This window comes from Leptonychotes weddellii, chromosome 2 (assembly GCF_054177405.1).
Source record: "Leptonychotes weddellii isolate Sample4059 chromosome 2, ASM5417740v2, whole genome shotgun sequence".
NCBI classification, from domain to species: Eukaryota; Metazoa; Chordata; class Mammalia; order Carnivora; family Phocidae; genus Leptonychotes; species Leptonychotes weddellii.
Genome location: NC_138370.1, coordinates 62,433,721 through 62,443,779, shown reverse-complemented (window position 1 = coordinate 62,443,779; position 10,059 = coordinate 62,433,721).

Here is a 10,059-nt window from a genome sequence, read left to right as displayed (position 1 = left end):
GTCGTGCTCAGAGGTTCAGTCCTGTGGCTGGGGCCTCTAAGCTGGGGGCTGGCGGGCCCTGCATCTGCGGGGTAGGAGCGGAGAGCCGGGGAAATGGCGTATCCCAGCCCCGCCCGCGAACACTGACTCTTCCGAGAAGGAGTGCGAGCGAGAGGGGGGAGAACCACGTGTACAATATGCCGGTTTCTTGACTCTCAAAACCCAGCACTGTCTACGGAGGGCCAGTCTTCAATTGGAAACAAGCTTCTGAGCCCCCAGATGACGGTACCACTGACCGCCTTTCCTTTCGACTAGAAAGCTTGCCTTTCGACGCCCCTTACTAAAAAGCACGGCCTCCCGGGAGGCTTTGAGCCTTGATGGCCGGCAAGTCCTGAGTGGGGAGGACACAGGTACAAAGACATGGCGGGTGCAGGCTGGGGAAGCCACGGGAAGGACGACCCGCGCCGACGCTAAGAGGCTGCACTAACACACTGGCTGAGGGCACCCCGTCTCCTGAAATCCTCACTGCCACCCGACAGGTGGGTGTGGGTATTATCATTTTGCAAGTAAGTAGTCACGGGGACACTGAGACACGAGGGGTTAAGTAACTGGAAGCGGATCACACAGTGAGGTACAGCTGCTGGTATTACGCGTGCCGCCGCTGGGTGCATTCCGGCCCGGACGGCCTTTGGGGACGTGTCTAGACCTGCTGGGTGTCTCCAACAGCGTCGTCGCTTGGCTGTCATCCGCGCGCAGGCCGGCTGGATGGGTGACGTCACCCCTCGTCCTGGGGCTGGGGACTCGGGCCTTCCCGGCTCCAGGCAGGACCGAGAGGCGCTCTAGCCCCAGCATCTTTCCGTGGGATTCGCGGCAGCCATCTGGGGGCGCCATTTCCCAAAACAGAGGGTCCCTGTAGGGTTGCAATTCGGTTTCCTGCAAGCAGTTGAGGTTGTGAGATCTTTTGCGTTTTTAGAAGTTGGCCGTGAGGCTGGCTGTTTTGGGCGGTGGGGGAGACTAGTTTGTTCTTTCGCCTTTGGCCTTCTCTCCGCTCGCGCTCAAGAGCGAGGGCGCGGACTGCGGCTGGACGCGAAGCTTGTCGCCGCACGCGCACGCGGGTCAGGTGCCAGCCGCTTCCCCGCTGCGCACCGCAAGGGAGGCGACGCGGATTTCCGATACCGAGGTCCGGGCCTGCGAAGCGAGAGCCCTTGCCTCGTATTTTAAGAAAACAAGAGTCGATTCGGAGGACCAACAGTTTACCGATTGCTAACCCGAATTCTGGCGCCTCTCTGCTTCTCTCAGGTTTCAAGGGGCCCGCGGGCCCCCGTTTGGAGCCGAGAAAGCAAACGAAGGGCCTAGGGAGGTTCGAACTCGGTGCCCTCTTTTTGCCAGGAGGGGCGAACTGGCAGAGGAAGGGCGCGCGGGAGGGGCGGCGGAGACCACGCCTTTGGTGCGCGCTGTGCCCGAGCCCTGGCTCAGGGCGCGGGGCGACGGTTCCCTGGGGGTGAAGCGGCAGCTGTCCCCGGGCCTTCCCCGCCGGCCACCTGGCGGAGGAGGCGGCCCCGGAAGAGCTGTAACTGCGCGACTCAGTGTGAGCTCTCTGGTTGGTGGGTCCAAAGCCAGTGTGAACACCCCCCCCCCCGCGCCCCCGCCAAGTTCCAGAGGCCTCTTTTGAACCAAGTACGGGGAGTTTGCTCTTTGAGAAAGGCTTGAAGGCAGTGGATGGATACTTTTAGAGCTCACTAGAATGATTAAAAACAGGCGCTCCAAAATGATAAAAACAAAACAAAAAACAAAACAAAAACCAACCAACCAAACAAAAACCAGTTTCACTCCCAGTGATAATCTACTGCAAAAGATCATTTTCTTGCTCTTCCCCAGCCACATGAGTGTTTTAGTCAAACACCGGTTTGGGATGGATTGAGAAAGATGTTTTATAGTATACTTTCCTCGGGCACATCATGGAGGCTGTCTGTGGTTGGTGCTTTGGGAGAGACTCAGTTCTGTTTCTTTTATTGTTAACCTCAATGAGAAAATGGCCCTAGACATTTGGGGAGAAAGAATGGGGCTAGGGCAGGGCATGTCCTACTTGCATCCCTGGACTGCTTCTGCTTCAAAACCCAAACCCAAACCCAAAAACCAAAAACAAAACTCAACCCAGCAAAACACCTGGGGGCAGCTCGGTGACACAGATCTCTCAGAAGGAAATTCCATTTGTTGAGGGCACACATCCTTCCCAGCAGCCTTTTGTTCACAGCATAAGGTCTCAGATTTGCTGAATCAATAGTAATTTCTTGATCTTTGGGGTTCAAAGTTTTGAAATTCGTGTCAACTGTGTACACTTAGTTTGTTTGGCACTCTTAATTAAAGAAATATTTATTGAGCACCTCATATGAGGAGGTGCAAGGAGCTCTGCTGGATACTTTTCCTTTCCTCTTCCCTGTCCCTTTCTTTCCAATTTTCCTGTCTCTTTCTGGGGTCCCAGCAGTTTATTGCTCACTGATGTGTTGCAACTGCTGATGAGACTCTTGAAATGAAGCATCTCCTAATTGCTCACATTAGGAAATCCTGAATGGAAATAGCAAAATCCCAAGGCCATTCATAGAGGGCGGTCCAGAAGCCACAGAGTTTCTCTGGGAAGAAAGTCCTGCTCCATTGTCTGATTTGAACAGCAGGGGTCACTGGCTAAGCTAGTGTTTCACTCTGGTGGGAATTTATTGCCATCAGATAAGAACACAAAGTCAATACAATACAGCCTGTTGGCTCTAAAGCAACAGATGGAATCTGTGTTCCTGCACACATGTACAATCTTTCCAGAGACAAATCCCAGAATAAAAAGCCCTTTGTCATTCTTCCTGAACTGACTTTAGGGACACCTTTCCATACTCTGAGTATTCGTTTGGGTCCTTATAATGGTAGATTTTTATGCTGCCCAAACTAAGAAATTGGTCAGATTCATTAAAGTGATTCATCCTTTTATAAGAGACTCAGTTTCAGTAAACCACAGGTATTCGCAGCAACAAATAAATCTGTAAATTAGAAAGAACATTTGCTTTTGGTTGATTTAGTGTAACCTGTAATTTCAAACTATAGCATTCGGCATACACAGACTCAGCCCTCTGACTGAGTTCATTGGCACTAAATGTTAACAAAGTTTCACTAGTAAGCCTAATATTTCTTAATAGTTTGTAAATCTCCAGTGGTACAGTGGGGAGGGAAATATTGCAGAGAAATAACATTTCCAAATGTTAAATTGGGTTTCTGGTAGGTGGCCAGTCTGTGAAGTGTCTAGTGATCATCTTGGCCATGTTGTCCAGAGCTTTGCTGTTTTCTGTTAGTTTCCTTGAAATCTTAATTAATTAAAGAAGTTCATAACAAGTTCTGCCGTAGAAGAAAATAAGGCAAAAAAGAGTGCTTTTATGAGTACATTTAACTTATTATTATTGGTACTAGTTCAGAAACATTTTTCCATGTCCAAGTTTGTCTGGATTAGAGCTTCAAAATGAACAAGATTATCTAAGGTTTTCTATTATCAGTTTTTCCCTGGAATAAATACTGAAAACATGTCTTTAATTGCCTTTTGCTTCATAGTATTAAGTTGAAAACGTTTACTTGTTATGCTAGTTATGGGTCCATTCAGAGGAGTTGAGTGTAGTGGGGATAGAGGGAAGACTGGTGGGGTGGGGGGCGGGAGATCAAGCTTGTTTGTACACAGCCTCAAAAGCAGATTTCTTTCATTTGGAAATAATTCCCTCCCCCCCGAAAAGGTGTACTGTTTCCTAGGATATTCTAGTGGTATCTGAAAGACTTGGACAGGTAGTCATGGGACTGATTTCTGTGGAATGTTATCATGTCACCACAGGAAGGACAAATATTCTGCCCTGCTCTTCTCTTTAACCATAGATGATGTAATTAGCAGCCTAATACCTTAAAGAAGGAATTTCTCAAGTTCCTTGGATTTAATTCCATCCATCCAATCAAAAGATTATTGGGCCTCTACCATACACTGTGGGGGTTATCAAAAGGTCCTTGCATGTAAGGGGTTTATGGTTTAGTATTTGTAGGTAAAAATAAAATTCCCACTTCTCTGCTTTAGCTTAAAGGTGAAGATGGCACATATTTCTGAGGGTAAAGACTTTTTCCCACTACATTTGGATAAAGGGATTTTTCTCATAGAGCAAAATATGTGTTGCTGGGGAAAGGAATAACAAGGCCTAGGCATTTGCAGATCATGTCTGAGAAACTTAGTTGCTTTTTGAATTGTGATAGAATATAGTCTTTTATATTCATAAGACTTATTAGAAAGCAATCAGAAAATCCTTCTGTAAAAATCTTGAGAGATCTGTTCTTTGCCCTCATTTAAGACCAGCTTAAACTAACAAAGGGATTAAATTCTGTCTAGTTTATAAATTTACTTTCAGAGAACAATATTCAGTGTCTTAAAAACCCTAAACTGTAATAGATACAGGGGAAATTCTCATTAACCACCAGATAAATGATGTATTTTTTATAGTTGCATTTCCCAAATCAACAGCAGACAACTGATTAGAAGACTGAAGGCAATGGATTGAAAATTAAATCAAGTTAAATGAAACTTTCATTTTCACTCATGAATTGGTTTCCTCCCCAAAATGTTTCTTTGTTGTTTACAAAAGTAACCCATGTAAAATATTCAGGCAACACAAAATTATAAAGGGGAAAGTGGAAATCTCTTTAATTTTACTGCTTGTATCTACAGAAAAAAGTGAAAAATTGTATTCTTTTAACTTAAGAGAAAATGAATATATAAAGCTTTGTAAAAAGGCAATCAAATGACACATACTATTTGTAACAACTTTTCATGTCAAGAAATGGGGATTATGTCTTAATAAATTACCTCTGAATGTAGTATTTGAACCATATCTAATTTCATGAGTGGATTTTTCTGTATTGGTGTTTCCTCTCCAGGTTCTTACCGGTTCATAAGTGGTACTGCTTTTGTAGTGGTTGAGTTATGCATATCGTGATTAAGATGGGTTTGGGCAAGCACCTCATTGTCCAGATTTCTCCTAACATAGAAGTTTGATCATAATTTCTTCTGGCATTTGGACAGGTTGGCTACAACTCAGAGGCTGTATTTCTTGTATTTCTCAATGTGATATTTCCCATATCAGCTTGGTTGAAAAGAGGAATTTTAGATTTGCAATCAAAAAAAAAAAGCAATTGAGCTTTTCTCCTTTCCTCTTAACCTCAAAAATGGTGTGGTTAGAATTTGAGAAGGGTTAGCTCTTATTTTTCTGAACCATTTTTTCCCATTCATGTATTTCAAGTATCTCTTTGTGCAGAGAAGAAAGTACTTTGGGAAGCAGAATTTTCTGGTTCTTGGAGAACATACTTGGAAGGCTCATTTCTGCCTACAGTGAGGGTGATTGACAGGGCAGGTGGGGAAATGTTGAGTCCATAGCTGAAGGTTATTGCTCCATGATTTTATGTTGTTTGGGAGAGGAATGTGTTCACACTCAGAAGGGGAGTCTCAGAATAGACCTGACAGACTCACACGAGTAGTGGTCCTTTTGTTCATATACTTGTGCCCATGAGACCTCTGCTAAGGATCTTCATGCTGGCATGAAATAGCTGAAAACTCTTTTGTATATTGTGTCTATCTATGTTCTACTTCCAGAATTAATTTAGCTAAAATAGATTTTTGACTTACAAGATATAATGGGCTGTTTTTTATGTGCAAGGATGATCTGATTGAATATCGATCATTAAGATGTGTACCATCCCTTGCTTTTATAGAGGTAGAGAGCATGTACACAGATTTATGCAATTTATTTTTCCAGTGCTCCTTGTAACCACACACTAGTAATCACTTTTTAAGATGGTCAAGTTAAAATGATGTTTGGCCACTGGCGGAGTAAGTTGACTAGTTTACTCAGAAATTACACATACACCCCTGGCGTTCAGTATGATGCAAATCATGATAACATATAATACTGTATCAGTCAGGATGGGCTAGGTAACAATCATTACCAAACAACAGAAGTTTGTCTCATACTAATGCAAAGTTTGCTGTGGGTTGGGGGGCCTTCCAAGGCAGCTGTTTTCCCAGCTTAGCATTCCCAGCTCCTTTATTGTATGGTACTTTCATATCAAGATGTGCTCCCATAATCACTTAGCAGGCGGAGAGAGGGCTGGTGAATCTGTTACTAGAAGTTAAATACTTCCATTGGGAAGTGATGCATGTTACTTTCACTCACATTTTGTTGGCCAAAATCAGTAAGAAGGCCACCCCGAACTTCAGAGGGGTAGAATGTGCCATCATGCCATGTGGCTGGAAAGGAGAAGAATTGGACATTAGGGAACAGTAGTAATGCCTACCACATATATAATACACGTTTCATGTCTAATTCCACGCTTTGTATAGTGCTTAAGCTACTATTGCTGATTTATAATTGTCAAGTAATGAGTAAATACAGTTAAGGTTTGTAGATTGATACGCTGTAAGTTGGGGTTAGTGAAAAAAATTGATAACTGGCAAATTATCACCTGAGCCTCTTGTATGGTTATATTTTGATTTGTATCAGAGCAGACTCTGTATGACATTTAGTTAGGTAATGATCTGATTCCACTGCATTTGCAACTGGCTTTATCAACTAACATTAAGAAATAAAAATAGTCCGGGGCGCCGGGGCGCCTGGGTGGCTCAGTTGGTTAAGCGACTGCCTTCGGCTCAGGTCATGATCCTGGAGTCCCGGGATCGAGTCCCGCATCAGGCTTCCTGCTCAGCAGGGAGTCTGCTTCTCCCTCTGACCCTCCTCCCTCTCATATGCTCTCTCTCTCATTCTCACTCTCTCAAATAAATAAATAAAATCTTTAAAAAAAAAAAAAGAAATAAAAATAGTCCACTCTTAGGAGAGCTAGAGAAATATAAAGCTGTTCCCTGGAACTGAGAAACCTGAGCTGATGGGTCCTATACCAGTTCTTCTACATTTCTAATTGGCATTATTAATGAACTTTTGTAGGTATTTCCCTTAGAACCACCTATAGGAAATAAGAGCACTACCTGAAGGCCATACTGAAGGAAATATGCTTAAGAATATTTACATTGTTTACATTTACAGTGTTTACATTATGTAGCTGAGGAAGAAAGTACTTACAAGCGTGTAGCCTGGGAGAGTAAAGCTTTTTTTTTAAGAAAGAAAGTGATTTTCTGAATTAATTTCTTTTAATAAAATAAAATCTTTGAGCAAACTGAAAGGTGTTGGGGCTATAGCCAGAAATCCACATTGATAGTATATTTTGTATAACATGCATTACTGTTCTTCATGGGTTAGGTTTTTTTTTTTAATTTTAAGGTGATCCAGCTATGAAAATATGTTCAATGAAATGTAAATTGCCAGGAAATTAGATAAAGACGGTAGCTTGAGGGAAGAAAGATAAAGGAACCCTTTAAGCTATTTTGATGCTCTTGTTTTCCACGGAAGAAGGAATGCCAAAAAGAGGAAGAACATGCTTCAAGACTCCCCAGGGGAGGGGAGCCAGTCTTTTTTGTCACAGAGGGACAAATGAAGATTGCAGATGTTTTCTTAGATTCTCTTCTTCAGCATTGTCACAAGCCAAGAAAGCAAATCCTGAGGTTTAACTTGAGATAGGTATTTCTATCTTTTGGTGATATCAGCTTCTTCCAGGCTGATGGTAAAAACTCACACCACATGGGGTTTGAATCTGACTTCATGGCTTTCTAGCTGTGAGATTCTGGACAAGTTACCTAAACTCTCTGTGCCTCAGTTTTGTCACCAATTGGAATACTAATGCACTGAGTAAGGGTGAAAGGAGTAAAGTACTTAGAAATACAGAGTAAGTACTTTATGTAAGTGCTATGTCTTATTTTTTTTCTACTACGTAGTCATTAGTTCATCATGTCAGCCCAACTCCACCCACAGAAGCTTCCTCTGGAAATTTATCACTTATCATGTAGATGTAACGAAGTGTTAAGAGACTTGCCCAGGTCACAAATAAAGCCCCAAATCACCAGGAGAGTTGGAGTGCCACTCAGCTCTGAAGGACTGGGCCAGAAATGAACTCGCCACTGTCATCCCAGAAAGGGGAAAACAAATCTTACACTTCACGCACATTAAAAAGAAAACTGGGGGCGCCTGGGTGGCTCAGTTGGTTGAGCGACTGCCTTCGGCTCAGGTCATGATCCTGGAGTCCCTGGATCGAGTCCCACATCGGGCTCCCTGCTCGGCGGGGAGTCTGCCTCTCCCTCTGACCCTCCCCCCTCTCATGTGCTCTCTCTCTCTCATTCTCTCTGTCTCAAATAAATAAATAAAATCTTTAAAAAAAAAAAAAAAAGAAAACTGGTCTCACTAAATTGGAAAAAGATTCAATTATTTAAAAAATGTGTTACTGTCATTGGAATTTGAATTTTAAGTCGAAATTATATTACAACATAGATGACAAGTAGTTGAAATATTAACTGAGGGAAACAGTTTTGGCACTCCAAGAAAAACCCTTGTAATTAATCTTCACTGGTAATCTCCTCAGACTAACCATTACTAATTAGAAACATGCTTTGTCAAGCCATCCAGATTCTAAGCCTGATGATGGCAGGAGTATATTTTTTTGTACCACCACAGCCCCAAGACTAAGTGGTATGTTTTGCATGCAGCAAGTGTATAATCAGTGTAGTTTGTTACTACTCTGAGTGAGAGCTAAACATAAAATTATACATTTAAAGCAAACACAGAACAGAAGGAGTTCCTGGAATGAAGCCATTCTCCTTTCCAATCACATGGAGTTGTTGAGAGACAATCCAAGTGGAAAGAGTGAATTTGGTTCTGACAGGGTGAGCCACAACATCTGGAGTCTGGCCCTCCACCCTGGGCCTTGACCATCTCCTTCAAAAACAGTAGACAGATAGAAAGATGTTTTAAACAGCCTAAGAGTGTCACCTTGTAAATTCAACTAGGGCAAAGTGACTAGCGTTTTGCAGATGAGTTCATTCTGAGTGTTATTCTCAGAATAAAGACATTTAAATCTCTTTGGATACAGATGATATAATTATCAGCTTTTCCATCCCTGTCTCTACTGCATGTGCTGATCAACATGGTTCTATTAAACAGTTTCCTAGTCTCTTAGAAGGCTAACATGCTTAGAGGTGTTATTTTATTACGTGATTAAAACTTTGTGTTACTTTTTAAAAATTGTGGTAAAATATAATAAAATTTACCATTTTAACCATATTTAAGTGTACAGTTCAGTGGCATTAAGTACATTTGTTAGTCTTTTAATCAGAGTGCTATTCATGTTTTGGGGCGTGTACTGCTCATTAACACTTTTACCAAAGAGGGGTACAGAATAACAAGGGCACCCTGATCCCTTAATGGGTTCTCTTAGCAGCAGCTTTGTGAAATGATTTGGTGGCATGGGAAATAAAGTTTATTGACCAAAATGAAAATGTTGTATTAACAACAGCTATTGTGTTTGCTATTCTTTTCTCTCAACAGAACTGGTTAGACTGGCTAAGAACTTAATGCAGATTACAGTTCCCCAAGCTGAGTTGACTCTTCACAACTAGCAAGAGTAGACATGGATCTGCTGACTCTAGAGCCTGTCAGGAGATTCTAGAATGCTGCTTTCTTGTGGTTGCTGCAGCTGTTCAAAGACCATCTCATATCTCTGTGACCCTGACAGTAAAGACAGGGGAACATCACCCTCCTTCTTCTCACCCGGAAAGACAACTCCCAGTCCATTTTCTCCCATTCGGTAAGATCCTATCAGTCCTCCAAATTCCATTTCAAATACTCATCTCCAGAAAGTAGGGACAAGATGATGGCAGCAGTAAGAGACCATTAAAGAGAACTAGAGGAGCCAAATGAAGCAGGGGTCAGAGGGAGTCAAGTAAAAGCATTTAAAAACATTTGTTTTAGTTTTAATTTCTAGATAAGAGACCCCAAAGTATATTTGATCATGGGAGTGATAGTTCTCTTCCATGGAGAAACTGATGTTTGTAGAAAAAAATGATAGAATTGAAGTGTTGGAAAAGACGTTTGAGTTCAGCTAGTCTCTTCTCCCACCCAGTGTGATATCCTTGATAGG